The sequence below is a fragment of the Moschus berezovskii genome, chromosome 2 (genome assembly GCF_049115385.1).
Source record: "Moschus berezovskii isolate FMDL1 chromosome 2, NW_MosBer_1.0, whole genome shotgun sequence".
Classification (NCBI taxonomy): Eukaryota; Metazoa; Chordata; class Mammalia; order Artiodactyla; family Moschidae; genus Moschus; species Moschus berezovskii.
In genome coordinates, this window is record NC_142461.1 from 114,780,965 (window position 1) to 114,795,693 (window position 14,729).

The window sequence follows — 14,729 nt, forward strand, 5'->3', positions numbered from 1 at the left end:
TGGAAACATGTAACCCCATGTGAAAGCACAGGACCCTCTCCCTCTGGAGAGTCGTCTTGTGCTTTCTACAGTGGCATTAAACTAAGGATGGGGGATCTCTTTCATGCACGGAATCTCTTCTAGGTAAAACTAAAAATTACTAAATCTGAGTTATTAACTCTTTGGAGTGTTTCTAGCCCAGGACTGGATCCCCAAGGGAGTTAGACATGATCCTAAGGCTTTTGAAGTTTCTTCTACACAGTAGTTGAGTGATTGAGTGATTGGATGAATGGAGTTAGGGGTGGGAGGAATCCAAGAAGCCTAGATCTGAAGGAACCTTGTGCTCACTCAGTACAGCCCCACAGTAGTTATCTATGACTGCATAACAGATCACCGCAAACCATAGTGCTTGAATTCAAGAACCATTTATTTCTTCCCGTGGTTTCTGTGGGTGTAGCGTGCAGAGCAGCCTGGTTGGGTGCTCCTGGCTCCAGGTCTCTCATATGGCTGCAGTCAGATGTCATCTGGGCTGCAGTCCTTGACCGAGGCTGGAAGATCAGACTCCCAGGTGGCTCAGACACGTGGCTGGCAAGTTGGTGCAAGTTGCTGGTGGGACGTTCCTCTCCCTGTGCGCCTCTTCACAGAGCTACATGAGTATCTTCTAGCATGGCAGATGGCTTACCTAGAGTAGGTGATGCAAGAGAACAAGGCAGGAGCTCCAACGTCTGTTACAACCTAGTATCAGAAGACACACATCATCACTTAAGGGAGGTCGCTGCACACGGATGTGAATACCAGGAGGCCAGGGTCATGGGACTGTCTTGTGTCCTGATGCTACTAATCTCTTCTCTTAAAACACGATGTAAGCATTTATTGTGAAATATTTTTAGACCTATAAAAAGGATTGAAAAGTGGATTAAACATAAAAAAAGGATTAACATGTACTTGTGTACCTACCTACTTCCCCTTTCAAGAATAAACTGTAATCAGTTCAGCTGACGCCCCCAAGCGCCCACCCTGACCGTGTCTTCCTCCTTCCCTGCCCCACTGTCCTTTGTTGGTACCTCCTCGCTCAGTGTTCGCAACTCCATGGACTATGGCCCCCCCAGGCTCCTTTGTCGATGGATTTTCCAGGCAAGAATACTGGAGGGGGTTGCCATTTCCTCCTGCAGGGGATCTTCCCAACCCAGGGATCGAACCCACATCTCCTGCATTAGCAGGCAGATTCTTTACCACTGGGCCACCAGGAAAGCCCTTTCCCACTGCCATTAGGAAACTAGCATTCTGAATTTTGTGTTCATCCTTCCAGGCATTCTTTTCTGTTTCCACCACAAATTTGTGTATCCCATGGATGGAGGAGCCTGGTGGGCTGCAGTCTGTGGGGTCGCTAAGGGTCTGACACGACTGAGCGACTTCACTTTCACTTTTCACCTTCACACATTGGAGAAGGAAATGGCAACCCACTCCAGTGTTCTTGCCTGGAGAATCCCAGGGACGGGGGAGCCTGGTGGGCTGCCGTCTATGGGGTCACACAGAGTCGGGCACGACTGAAGTGACTTAGCAGCAGCAGCAGCAGCAAACAAAATATGGAGTTGTTGGACATAGTTTCAAGCTTTATGTGTAGCATCGTCCTGTGTGATTCTTTTGCAACCTTCTCTTTTTGTTGAGAGTTATATTTGTGAGATCCATCTATATTAATCTGCATGGCTCTAATTATTTTTAGTGATTATAAAGTGTTCCACTGTGTTAACACATCACAGTTTGTTTATTCTTTTTCCAGTTTATGAACATTCAGATTGCTTGTAATATTTTTATTTTGCTATTACACACAATATTGTTATGAATGTCCTTGCACAGTCTCCTTGTGCCCAGGTGCAGGAGTTTTTCCAGCATACCAGTCTAACGGTGGAATGGTTAGGTCATATGATATGTACACTTTGACTTTTCTCAATAGCATCAAATTCTCTAAAACAGCTGCACTAATTTATACAACTTCCAACAGTGATTGAGTTCCCTTGCTCTGTATTCTAGTGTTGCAGATTAAAAATTTCATGCAAAGCTGATGGATGTGAAATGGTATCTATGATTTTAATTTGCCTTTCCCTAATTACTGATGCTCTTGAATTGTGGTGCTGGAGAAGACTCTTGAGAGTCCCTTGAACAGCAAGGAGATCAAACCAGTCAATCTTAAAGGAAATCAACCCTGAATATTCATTGGAGGAACTGATGCTGAAGCTGAAGCTCCAATACTTTGACCACCTGTTGTGAAGAGCTGACTCATTGGAAAAGACCCTGATGCTGGGAAAGATGAAGGCAGGAGGAGAAGGGGGTGACAAAGGATAAGATGGTTGGATGGCATCACCAATTCAATGGACATGAGTTTGAGCAATCTTCAAGAGATAGTGAAGGACAGGGAAGCCTGGTGTGCTACAGTTGATGGGGTCACGAAGAGTTGGATAGGACTTAGTGACTAAACAACAACAACAATTATTCACGAGGCTGATTATTTTTCTCACATGTATATTGGTCACTTGGGTTTCTTCTGAAGACTGCTTGTTTACATCTTTTGCCTACTTTTCTGTTGTTTTTTCTCTTTTTCTTATTGATTTGAAAGAATGCATAGATTCTAGATACTAATTTTTGTCAATTATATATGTTGGTAACATTTTCTTCCTGTCTGATGCTTACCTTTTTAACCTTTTTGTTGTCTTTGTTGAATAGAATGTTTAAGTTAATGGAGTTAGATGTTATCATTCATTTTCTTTATAGTTTGTTTATGTGGCAGAGACTGCTAGCTGTCCACTAGCATCTGCATCTTTCTTTTCTATCAAGAGAGCTGTGAACGGCTGTGCTGTGGAGTGTGTCTAGAAGGGATATATGCGACATTGACTTCACTCACTTCAAAGAATCTTTGTCTCCAGATGTCCACTCTTTCCCCTGCAGCAGACTGGAGTATTGTTGTTATACCATTTTTTACCTATGAGGCAACCAGTGTTACACTGCCAAGGTGAGCCCATTGTCTCTACGCCCCAGCTCCTCCTTTTGTGCCCTTTTGTTCTGTTATAATGCCCCGAGAGAGATAATTCAGCCTAGTAAAACCCAACAGATGCGTATTAAGCCCCTCCCACGTGCTTAACTTTGCACTAAGTGCACCAGGATGAGTTAGAGACACAGCCTCTGGTCCGAGGAGCTTACAGTCTGGTTGGGAACAAGGAGACTCTCTTAAGCGTCCGGGTGTATGTACGTGAACACTTTCTGCTTGGGGATCAAAAAATCCTCATATTTGAAATTCCATCAGACATCCTGGGAAAGGGCTTTCTAGGGGCAGGGACAATTTGAACAAAAGCCCACAAGCTGAAAAGCAAAAGGTGTGTTTAGGACACAACCAGAGGTTGAGTTTGATTGGAGCAAGTTCGGGTGAGAGGCTGTGGGAGATGAGGCTGATCCACAGCCCAGCTGTTTGAATGAAAGAACAGCAGCGGCCGCCAGAGGTGTGGGGGTAGGGACTCTTGGGGGAGGGGAGGGGGTACTCTTGGGGGTCAGTTAAAATCATTCTTGCTTTGTGTGTGTGTACTCAGTCACGCAGTTGTGTCTGACTCTTTGTGACCTCATGGACTGTAGCTCACCAGGTTCCTCGGTCTATGGGATTTCCCAGGCAAGAATACCGGGGTGGGTTGCCATTCCCTGATCCAGGGATCAAACCTGCACCTCTGACATCTCCTGTTTAGCTGGTGAATTCTTTACCATTGCACCACCTGGGAAGCCAGCTTTAAACTGTTAAAGCACAGTCTGTATCGCTGCATTCCGGTAAGGTCTCTAAACTTTGTAGACCCTCATATGAAAGACAAGAAAGAAGGGTATAGAAACAAGTTATCGTCCTAGGATTTCTTTTCCAGAGCCACCACTATGCTTGTGGAGTTGGCATAGGGTGCACCGGTTCACAGACCCTGAGAGAGCTGGGTATGGGTCTCTGACTTGATATCGACTACTTGGAGCAGAATTTCTTAGCTCTCTCTGAGTTTCTTCACCAGCTCACGCTTATATACTGCTTAATGTGATCGGTCTTCTCCGAACAAACTTCAAGGATGGAACCCCTGCCTCGTTTATTGTTATGTCTCTAAAGCTTGGCCCCATGCTGGGCTCAGGGCAGGTGCTCTACGCACATTTGGGAACTAAGTAAGCAAATGCTGCGAGGGAATGAGAGAATCAATTCCCCAAACCTATGCTCAGGGGCTGTTGCAGCATCACTGTGCCCTGGACAGCCACGGCACACGACTTCACAGAAAGTGTTCCTGAAATTCTACAGTAATTAAGATACAGTTCCAGTTGCTGTCACAGGGAGCCAGCTTAGACACAGTAGAGGAGTATTTCTTTTCCATGTAAAAGCCGTAGGCAGCATGTGCTTAGTGCTATAGAGTTGTCAGAGACCCAGGGTTTTTCTGCTCTTTGCTCTACCATCCCCGGAGTGCTGTCTTCCCCGCACATCCATATTCTAGGCAGGAGGAAGGGAAGAGGAGGAAGAGAAGGCATGCTCCTTCTGTTTAAGGGCACGATTGGGAAGCTGTACGTTCCCCTGTGCTCACATCCCTTTAGCCAGAACCTAGTACCTTGGTCACACGTAGCTGCAAAGGAAGATGGGAAGTGTGCAGTCTTATTCTGACGGCCAGTACCAGGTTAATTATCATCTGATAATTAGGAAGGGAGACTAGATATTGGTGAACAACTGGCCATTCCTGCCACAAGCCATTTTCACATCGTGTGGAGTAGATGGGAGGCACAGTGGCAGACAGACGAACCTGGTTGTCCACCAAGAGAAAGATTTATCTTGAATAAATGTGTCAGTGTTGATGCTAAAAGCTATAGCCTGCAATTATGTGAGTACAGGACCAAAGGTGGCCTTGTCTTCAAACGCAGAAAACAGTGACATGTTCTCATGAGTTTGGTTTGGTCATTATAAATCTTCCATCTGCTTCTGAGTGGAGAGGAAGTGGTCAAATATGCCACTGCATTGCAATCGTAAAAGTGACAATAATGTGTCAGATGGGATGGAGGCTGGGGAATAAGTGCACCAGACCTGGTGATTGTATAATTTGACACATCTCCTTTAATTAATCAACCTCTTTTGTCACAACTTCTTCTTGAGGGGGCACATCATGGCTGGTTTTTGTAGCTGTCCACCATATCTGTCTTCCCCTTCTTCCTGGATATGTGAAGTGAAGTGAAAGTTGCTCAGTCGTGTCCAACTCTTTGCAACCCCATACACTGTAGCCTGCCAGGCTCTTCTGTCCATGGAATTCTCCAGGCCAGAATACTGGAGTGGGTAGCCATTTCCTTCTCCAGGGGATCTTCCAACCCAGGGATGGAACTCAGGTCTTCTGCACTGCAAGCAGATTCTTAACCATTTGAGCCACCACAGAAGCCAAGAATACTGGAGTTGGTAGCCTATTCCTTCTCCAGGGGATCTTCCTGACCCAAGAATAAAACCAGGGTCTCCTGCATTGCAGGTGGATTCTTTAGCAGCTGAGCTACCAGGGAAGTCCCATGCTTTTCCTACCAAACATCAAAATTACTAAAATGCTACAATATGTAAATCAATCTGATATTATTTCAAGGGAAGACTTACAAATTAATGGATATAAGATAGAAAATCTGATATTTGTGTAAGCTTTCACACACACATATATGAATTTTGTACATTATAAATGTATGCTTTATATTTATGAGAAAAGGTTACACTGCTCAATTCATAGTCACAGGATGATAATTGGTTGGATAAGTAGAAAAAAGTTATGTATTTATCACATAAATAATAGGATTGATAGGATTGAATTTTTTAAAGGAAATTATTTTTAAGATAAAGAAAATATAGGTAAACACTTACCAGTCTTGCAGTGAGAAAGCAAAGATGAAATTATAAAAGAAGCACTGATAGGTTAGATTACCTAAGAATTTTAAAATTTAAGTAAAAAGACCATTCATGTGTGCGTGTTAAGTCGCTACAGTCTCATTGTTGAATCCCCTAGCACACAATAAGCCATCAATAAGTATTTGTGAGAGAGATAAAATATCTATACCAATGATATTATATGACTTTTAAAATCTAAGGTGATAGGCAGATATAGTTCAAAAGGATAAGGTGGCTGTACATCAAATGTTAGCTGTGGTTATTCTTGGGTGGCCAGCTTCCTGATGGTTTTGATAATTTCTTTATACTTTTCTGTGTTTCTGGAACTTTTACCATAAGCATATATCATAAGAGAGAAGCCAATGTATTGTTATTAAAGTCCTGTGATTTGCAAAAATCACCCAATACCTGAACTGGCCAAATATTTCAAAGTGTAAATGATTCTATTTTATAGATATTATCCCTTTTTCCATTTTATAAATCTGGTGGCTCTGCCACAAGGCTCTGTCCTGTCAGCTATCGCCTCATGGTAGGGCCTTCCTCTGCCTTTCCCACTTCAACAAGCACTCCATGGTGTGGAATTTCTTTGGGGGTACTTCTCAGTAAGCAAAAGGAATGTGCTACTCTCTGCAGCCACTGTCCTCAGCCCAGAGCCAGCTCAGGAAGTGCCAAGACTTCCTCCTCCCCCTTCTCTTCTTCCTCCTCCTCCTTTTTCTCCTCCTCCCAGCCCAGCCTCTTCCTTGAGTTCCTTCCTGGGACCTGCATTCCCAGGTGCTTGGAGGCCTGGGGGAGAGGCCTTTCACAGGCCCCCTAGCCTCCAAGGGGAAAGGAAGGTCACTTGAAGGTAATTACTGAAAACTGAGGAGCCTGACTGGGATGATTGACTCGTAATCCTCTTAAGAGACCTCCGGCCAGCATCAGCCTCCAGAGTCCCGCCTGTAGGGATGGGCAGTCCCCTCTGAGAAGGCCGTGCCCCAGCAGCCATGTTGACTAGCCACAGCCTGAGCTGTAAGATTCTTTCCTTAGAAGGAGGGCAACTCAGTCCCAAACCTGAGAGCTGTCTTGATCTGTACTCTCCTGCATCTTTCTGGCCTGGAGAATCTAGCTGCACAATCTAGGTGAATGAAAGGTTCTCACCTACCATGAGCAGGCACTACTGTTTCACTTCTCACCACTCCTCACTTACTTAAAAATAATTATCCAAGTGCAAGGTATGGCCACCCCTCGAAAACCGGGAGCACACCCAGGATGACTAGTGGGTGCACGGGCCTGGGCTTGAGGAAGGGAGTCATCAGAGCATGACAGGACAGAGCTCCTCCCCAGGACCTTGGAGGTGGTGAGCATTTTTAAGGTGACTTGGATGATGTTCAGTTATAATTTGCGGACTCCAGGCGGGGAGGGCTTGTGGGCTGCAGGGAAGCCCTCAGCAGTAGGACAGTGTGGGCTTTGTTTGAGCAAAGATGACTATGTGCTGGTGGTAGGAGGGAGCGCCCCACCCTGGGGCTCCATGCTGGCCATGGAGCCCAGGTCCCTATCCAGGGTGAGGGCCTTTTCTTTCTGGCGCCTTAAATGTGGGTTGTAAGATTGGTAGTGTCACCTTCTTAGAATGTGCAGCGATGTGCTTAGCAGTCCTTGGTATTTCTGAACTGGAAAGAACTGGAAAGAACTGCCCTGGAAAGAACCTTAAAATGCATCCATTTTCCAAGGTCAGTCTCTACAGCCATTTGAAAATCCCCAGTGCCTCCAATTGGTCCCCTCCTCTGTACCTTCTGAACATGCTGGGCTTGCCTCTGCATATCACTCCTGTACATAAATTCTCTATTCATGTGTTTGTTCCCCCTTCTAGACGCGTCTTCTTATACGTGTTGTTCCAGTATCTGGCACAGAGGAGGTGCTCAGTCAGTATTTCACGAATCTATTTTTGGATTCTCTTTGAAAGTTCATTTAAAGATATTCCACAAAATGCTGATTCCTTGGAAATTTTTTTTATTTGTGGCAAGACTCATGGGGTTACTCCTTGGATTGCCTATTTCTGAGTCCTCAAATGCTGAATAGGGAGGGGGTCTTTAGGGCATCAGGGACACTCAGTGCCTTAAATGGGATTTTTTTTTTAATTTGATAGAACAGTGAAAATGTCTTACGCGTGTCTGACATGCCACCCTTGAAAGCCCTTTCAATTTTCTTACCTTATTACAACATTCTGATTGCTAAGGCATGATCTACCACCTCATAAGAAGAGTTGACTCACTGGAAAAGACTCTGATGCTGGGAGGGATTGGGGGCGGGAGGAGAAGGGGACGACAGAGAATGAGATGGCTGGATGGCATCACCGACTCGATGGACATGAGTTTGAGTGAACTCCGGGAGTTGGTGATGGACAGGGAGGCCTGGCGTGCTGTGATTCATGGGGTCGCAAAGAGTTGGACACGACTGAGCGACTGAACTGAACTGAACCGAACTGAAGTCATATTTTAAAATCTTATGAAAATCAGATACCCTTTGTGATTTATCTGAAAGTTATTTTTTAGAATAAAGCACCATTTTTCATTCATTCGACACATGTTTACTGCATAACCATTATGTGCCAGACACTGTAGAAGGCTCTGAAGATACAGAGATGGAAAGTCAAAATTCCTGCTTAGATTAGAGGCATTGATACAAAGTGATGAGGACGGTCATAAAGGTGTCACTAGAGCCTGTGGGAGTAATGGGCAGGAGTGCTTGATTCTGCCTGGAGAGAAGTTGGGGGCAGTATCAGACCGAGATGATGGTGATGAAGAGGAGGATGACAATGATACTATCAGTAATATACAGTGTTTGCCATGTGCCAGGTATTGTTCTAGGTGCTTTGCACACATTAAGTTTCTTAATCCTCACAACCACCATATGAGGTCAGGGCTCTTATTATTCCCATTTTACAGATGAGAAAATTGAGGCACACAGAGATTGGATAAATTGCTGAAGACTGTACCAGTAAGTAAGTGGTGGAGATTATCTGCTGTTTCTTGAGTTTCTGGACCAAATAGCAATGATAATACTGGCCAAGGACAGTCTTCTTCTTCTGCCAAAACCCGCTTTCCTTGGCCCCCCTCCTGAGGTCAGCCCACGTATTTCTTGAGCCAGCCTTTGAGCTTGGCAGTACATCGAGGGCTTTCCTGTCCAGATGGTGAGCCTGCTTTGTGGCCCTGGCCCCAGTCAGTACCAGCCCACAGTGGATAAAGGGTACTGGTTAAGATGTGGGATTTCCAACTGGACAGCCTTGGACTAGACCTCCGGTCCTGTCAGTCCTCAGCTATCGACCTCTGAGCCCTAAGAGGTCGATATATTTCCACCTGTAAAGTGGGGGAACAACTGTATCCACGCCTCTGTGGTCTCACATCGGCTACATCTTACTCATCTCCACCCCTAGACACAAGATGAGGCCCCCGAACCACACAGATGCTGAAATCTAGCCAACTTGGAAGCCTGTGGAGGTCCCTGGCTTAATTGGAGCCATTGTTCTGCTGCCGTGGGTGGGGTGAGGGTGGGCCCTCTGACCGGGAGGGGCCTAGGGCCTCAGGGCCTTCAGCAGACGTCTGCCTCGAGATCTCCCCCGCCTTGCTGCAAGCTTTCCCTTCAGACGCTGAGGCAAATGGAGCTGAAAGCAACAACGTTGTGGGACAACAGTTGTGACGGGCTGAGGGCCGGCAGGAAGACCGGAAGTGGGCTTCGCTGGGGGCTGCATCCCTGGAGAAAGCTTGGGGCCAGCGGCATGCTCTGTTTACTCAGGGGTTTCCTCCCTGAACCCACTGAGGAAACAGCTTTGTAAGGAAAGGGAAGACATGATTTAGGCAAGGGGCTCATCGGCCCTGATGGAGTTCAAGTGGCTGTCTGCAGATTGCCTCCCACTGCAGTGCCAAGGAGGGCACAGACTATACCCACGTTCCTGCCCTGCCTGGACTCGGGGCCAGCTGTGGGCTCCACCTCTCGGAGCACCGCCTCCTGGTACACCTGGTGCCATTAGGAAATTTCATTAACTCGTTCAGGCATCTAAAGTAATTTCTCAGAGGAAGAAATTTGCTTTTTTACCGCAAAACTGTCTGTCTCTTCACTCACTTTATTCCACCTCACGCCTATCCTTGGTGGAAGGGGTTTTTAAAGCAAAAAATATATCAGGATTATACTATGCAAGGTTTTTAATAGTAGCAAGAGAGAAGATTGCCCACGGAAGGCTCCATGTGGAAAAAGAATTCATGCTTTTTTTTCTTTTTTTTTTTTTTCAGAATGAAGGGCAGGCTCCAGAGGCCTCATAGCTCCAGACTTTGGGGAGACTATGGTGGGGGCAGGTAGGTGGGCGGGCAGAGGCAGAGGGTGGAAGGAAGGAGGGAGGGACCCTGAGGAAGCAGGAACTTAGTCACCGTCAGAGAGCAACTCTGTGAGCCTGCACGGTGAGACTTAGTCACAGTCAGAGTAGGACTCTGTGGGGCCTGCAAGGTGACTCCATTGAAAGTGAACAGATGATTTTATCACCCTTTAGAGTCTCAGCTGCAAGAACCATCAGATTCTTTCCAGAATTGGATTGTGGGGAGGTGAAATAGCATGGCCTGATTCAATGGCTGGGTGTCTCCCGTGTGTCCCTGCACCACACTGCCCGCTGCGGGGAGACCTGTGGGTGTGCAGTGGGGACTCTAGTTGAGGAGACAGTTCCTGCAGGAACAGTTATGGACAGTAGGGCTTGACTGAAGATTGAGCGAAAGCCTCTTGTGGGTGGGGGTCAAGTGGGGGGCATCATGGAGGAGGCAAGACTTCCTGTCCTTGCATCCTTGAGAGAGTGCCAGACAGAAATAGGGGACGGGACTGGGAGTGGGGCCAGGGACACAGCATTCCAGAGCTGGCTTTTCAACCTGGCTGCAGTAAGGGCTTTGAGGGAAAAACTTTCTCCTGCCTAGAGATCCTCCTTCCCTGGTGCCTCAGAGGTTAAAGCGTCTGCCTCCAATGCAGGAGACCCGGGTTCGATCCCTGGGTCGGGAAGATCCCCTGGAGAAGGAAATGGTAACCCACTCCAGTATTCTTGCCTGGAGAATCCCATGGACGGAGAAGCCTGGTAGGCTACAGTCCATGGGGTCGCAAAGAGTCGGACACGACTGAGCGACGGAACTGAACTGAGAGATCCTCCTTCCTACCAGAGGTTACTGGCCCCTGATCAGTCAGTACCCAGGGCTCCAGGCTACACTGAAGGGCCTGGCCAGTGTGGGTTTGAGGGCTCAGGGAATTCTCTGGACTCTGGGCTTTTTGGCATCCTGGCAAAGACGTACCAATTATATGCCTACACTGGGAAATAAGGGAAACCAAGGTAGACCCAGACTTTTTTGCTGGAGAAAGTTCCCACTGAGCGGAGAGCAGGTGGCTGCAGAGCATACAAGCGCTGGGCAGGGCTCACACATGTGGCTTTGCTCCGAGGGGTGCCGTGGGTGCCCATGTGGCTTCAAAGTACCTGGTGAACTGCTCTAGCTGTCATGTTCAGGTCCGCAAACTTCCTGGTTCCTCCTCCAGGGACTTTCACCAGATATAGCATTATATGACCTGGACTGTTCTACCCAGGACTAACCCCTCACCACACCCTACCTTGTTTATCTGACCCTCTTTCCCATGGGCATGTTAAACCTCCAAAAAATATGTTTGCTTTCTTCTCCCCCACCTTTGCAACTATTTCAAAAATGTTCTCCTTTTTGTTTTCTCCTTCAAGAATTTTGTAGGAAAGAAAGATTGCAGGATGGTTGGTTCAGACAGTGAGAAAAGCAGGAGTGGGTGGGTAGCTACAGTGTCAGGGGATTTGGACCAAGAAATACTTCTTTTCCCTTGTCACTGCACCCAGTGGAGAAATAATTTTAACCATTCTGAGAAATGTGAGCAACGCAGAGGGTTTTATGGGCCTCAGTTGCAAAGTGCATTCATATGCAGTTATATGAGAAGATTTTAAACATAATCAAGAATTTTTTAACAGTCATTCTGAAGCCAGGGAAAGATGTCAGGGGTTGATCTTAAACTACTGCCAGCGTTTGTTGCAGGGCCTACAGTGTACAAAGGATCTGGGTGTCAGCTGAGTGCTCTCCCGTCTACCACCTCCAAGGGTCGGACTCAGAGAGGAAAGGTTTTTCTAGAGTGGAACAGCAGTCCTTAGGATTCAGTGCTTTATTCTGCTTTAATGAGACAAGTATTGTCATATTGTCTCACACTGTAGACTGTTAAGAATTTACAGAATGTGCTTCTAGAGTGTTATTTAACGTTTGCTCTGATGACGCATTATTCCAACTTTAGGTTTGTTTGTTTTTGAGATCTGAGTGTGTTTGACCCAAATTCTCAATGTAGAGTCTGTGTTAAGGCTTTTGGTTGTTGTTGGCTAGTCACTAAGTCATGTCAAACTCTTGTGACCCCATGAACTGTAGCCCACCAGGCTCCTCTGTCCATGGATTTTCTCGGCAAGAATACTGGAATGGGTTCCCATGCCCTCCTCCAGGGGATCTTCCCGACCCAGGGATCAAACCCACATCTCCTGCATTAACAGGCAAGTTCTTTACCAGTGAGTCACCAGGGAAGCGCATAAGGTCTTTGGTACTTAGCTTATTTATTATTTCCAGCTGGAAAAGTCTTAATAATAGAATCTTTTCCTTTCCTTCCCTTCCCGTTCTTTCCCTTTCTCCTTCCTCCGCTTTCCCTCCCGTCCTCCTTTTTTCCTTCCTTTCTATATTCTTTTTGTCAAAACAAAGTCTTCTCGGTGTGAAATTTTCAGCACAATGTTACATTTTCCACTGCCACATTGTTCTGAAAGACGCATACCTTAACCCTGCTCCTACTTTCAAACACCCTTGGCAGTTCTCATGGCTCAAGTCCTTATCATCTCTCCTTTTTATTACTGTAATTATGTAACTGCTTTTCTTATCTCACTCTTATTCCCCTTCCTATCCATTAACCACACGGTTGTCAAACTGAACTTTGTTAAGTACAAATCTAAGAAAGTTGACAACACACAGGCCAGTGTATGTGGAAATGAGCCATCTCAGAGTTGCTGTGGGGGTGAACGGGTGCCCCTTTGAAAGGCAGTGTGGCCCTGGTGGCTCAGAGGTTAAAGCGTCTGCCTCCAATGCGGGAGACCCGGGTTCGATCCCTGGGTCGGGAAGATCCCCTGGAGAAGGAAATGGTAACCCACTCCAGTATTCTTGCCTGGAGAATCCCATGGACGGAGAAGCCTGGTAGGCTACAGTCCACAGGGTCGCAAAGAGTCGGACACGACTGAGCGACTGAATGGAACGGAACGGAACGTGGTCATGTCTATCAGAGGCATAAGAACAGACACCCTTTGATTCAAAGTTCCTCTTCCAGAAATTTATTCCATAGATATCCTTGTACATGCAAAGATATATGTGTGAGGATGTCAGTTGTGGCGTTGCTTACAACGGCAAGATACTAGAAACAAGTTGAAGGATCATTGGTAAGAGCTATTGAAATGAATGATGGTAACTGGATGATGGACTTTGTAAGAACCATTTGCTGGTTTATTCTAGAATCCATTTCCTCCTTTTGTCCCTTCTAATAATTGCCTGGTGTTGATCCCTGTCCCATCTCTGGGGGTAGACCCAGTTGGTGGAAGCCAGTCAGTCCATCATGTTTCCCCGGCCTCAGGACTGTTTCATGGAAAATAAAATCTTATCCAATCAGGATGAATATGAGACTTGGAGCAGCTGCAGTTAGGGGAAAGCCTGGAGCTCCCATAAGACCTGAAGCCCAGACCCTGAGGCAGGAGCTAAGCCAAAGGAGTGTGGCTGGAGAATGGAGCCTACTGAAGTCCAGCTGGTGACACGCTGAAGCCCTTTGCCGTCTGGCTCTTATTTCAGCTGCTTTGAGGTAAGCATTCATTTGCTACCATAAGGATGCTAGACACTAAAGAATGCTCATAGCCTATTTTGTCCAGGTGGATTTCTCCCTGTGGCGCTCTGTAAATGAGGGTGTTGTTCGGTGGCCCAGTCGTGTTTGACTCTTTGCAACCCCATAGAATGCAGCACGCCAGGCCTCTCTTTGCCTCACCATCTCCCGGAGTTTGCCCAAGTTCATGTCCGTTGCATTGGTGTTGCCATCCAGCCATCTCATCCTCTGATACCCTCTTCTCCTTCTGCCCTCAATCTTTCCCAGCATCAGTGACTTTTCCAGTGGGTCAGCTGTTAGCATCAGGTGACCAAAAACCAAAATGAAGGTATTACACAATGAATATCGAATATGGTTCCTTTTACATAAATAAAAGACGTGAGAATGAGTGAGTGCCTCTGTGTGTGTGTGTGTGTATCACATGTATAAACAGTCTTGGTCAGCCCATGCAGTACCTTTAAATAAGTCAGGAATAGATGCCCCCTCTGGTATATCCAGCCCATGCAAGGAAGCAACTAGGCAGGCAAGTGTATAGTGGACTCGTCCCCTAGGCTGAGTGGATTTGTGCCCAACAATACCCTCTAATCCTTTATGAATATACTTGTGTATGATATTTCTGGTATAAGATATACACAGAGCTGGAGAGAGAGGTTGCTTATGGGTTGCGAAGACTCAGTTCGGTGGTAGTGGGTAGAAAGGAGGTTTGCCTTATGTCCTGCTTTTGGGAGAGTTTGAATTTTCCTGACATGTGCACAAATTACTTTTCAAAACTAGTTCATTTAAATGAGCAAGTAGGAAAGCAAAGAAGAACATCGATTTGATCTTAGTTACTTCCTTGTTTAAAAAGCAAAAACGAAAACCTTCAAGGAATCCTCCTGGAGAAAGTCCAGATCCTTGAGCACATGATGCCGAGGTACGACCAGCCTCAGCGGCCTCCTCGCCTTGT

The 14,729-nt window shown here is 46.4% G+C and overlaps 1 long non-coding RNA gene across 1 annotated transcript in view; it reads right to left on the bottom strand.

Moving 5' to 3' along the window:
* Positions 1 to 439: 439 nt before the first annotated feature.
* Positions 440 to 14,729, bottom strand: part of LOC148778592 (uncharacterized) — a 39,107-nt gene continuing 24,817 nt past the window's right edge. The window contains exon 3 of the long non-coding RNA XR_016038855.1: positions 440 to 871. This is a non-coding gene — a long non-coding RNA (uncharacterized LOC148778592). The remainder of the gene's footprint in view (positions 872 to 14,729) is intronic.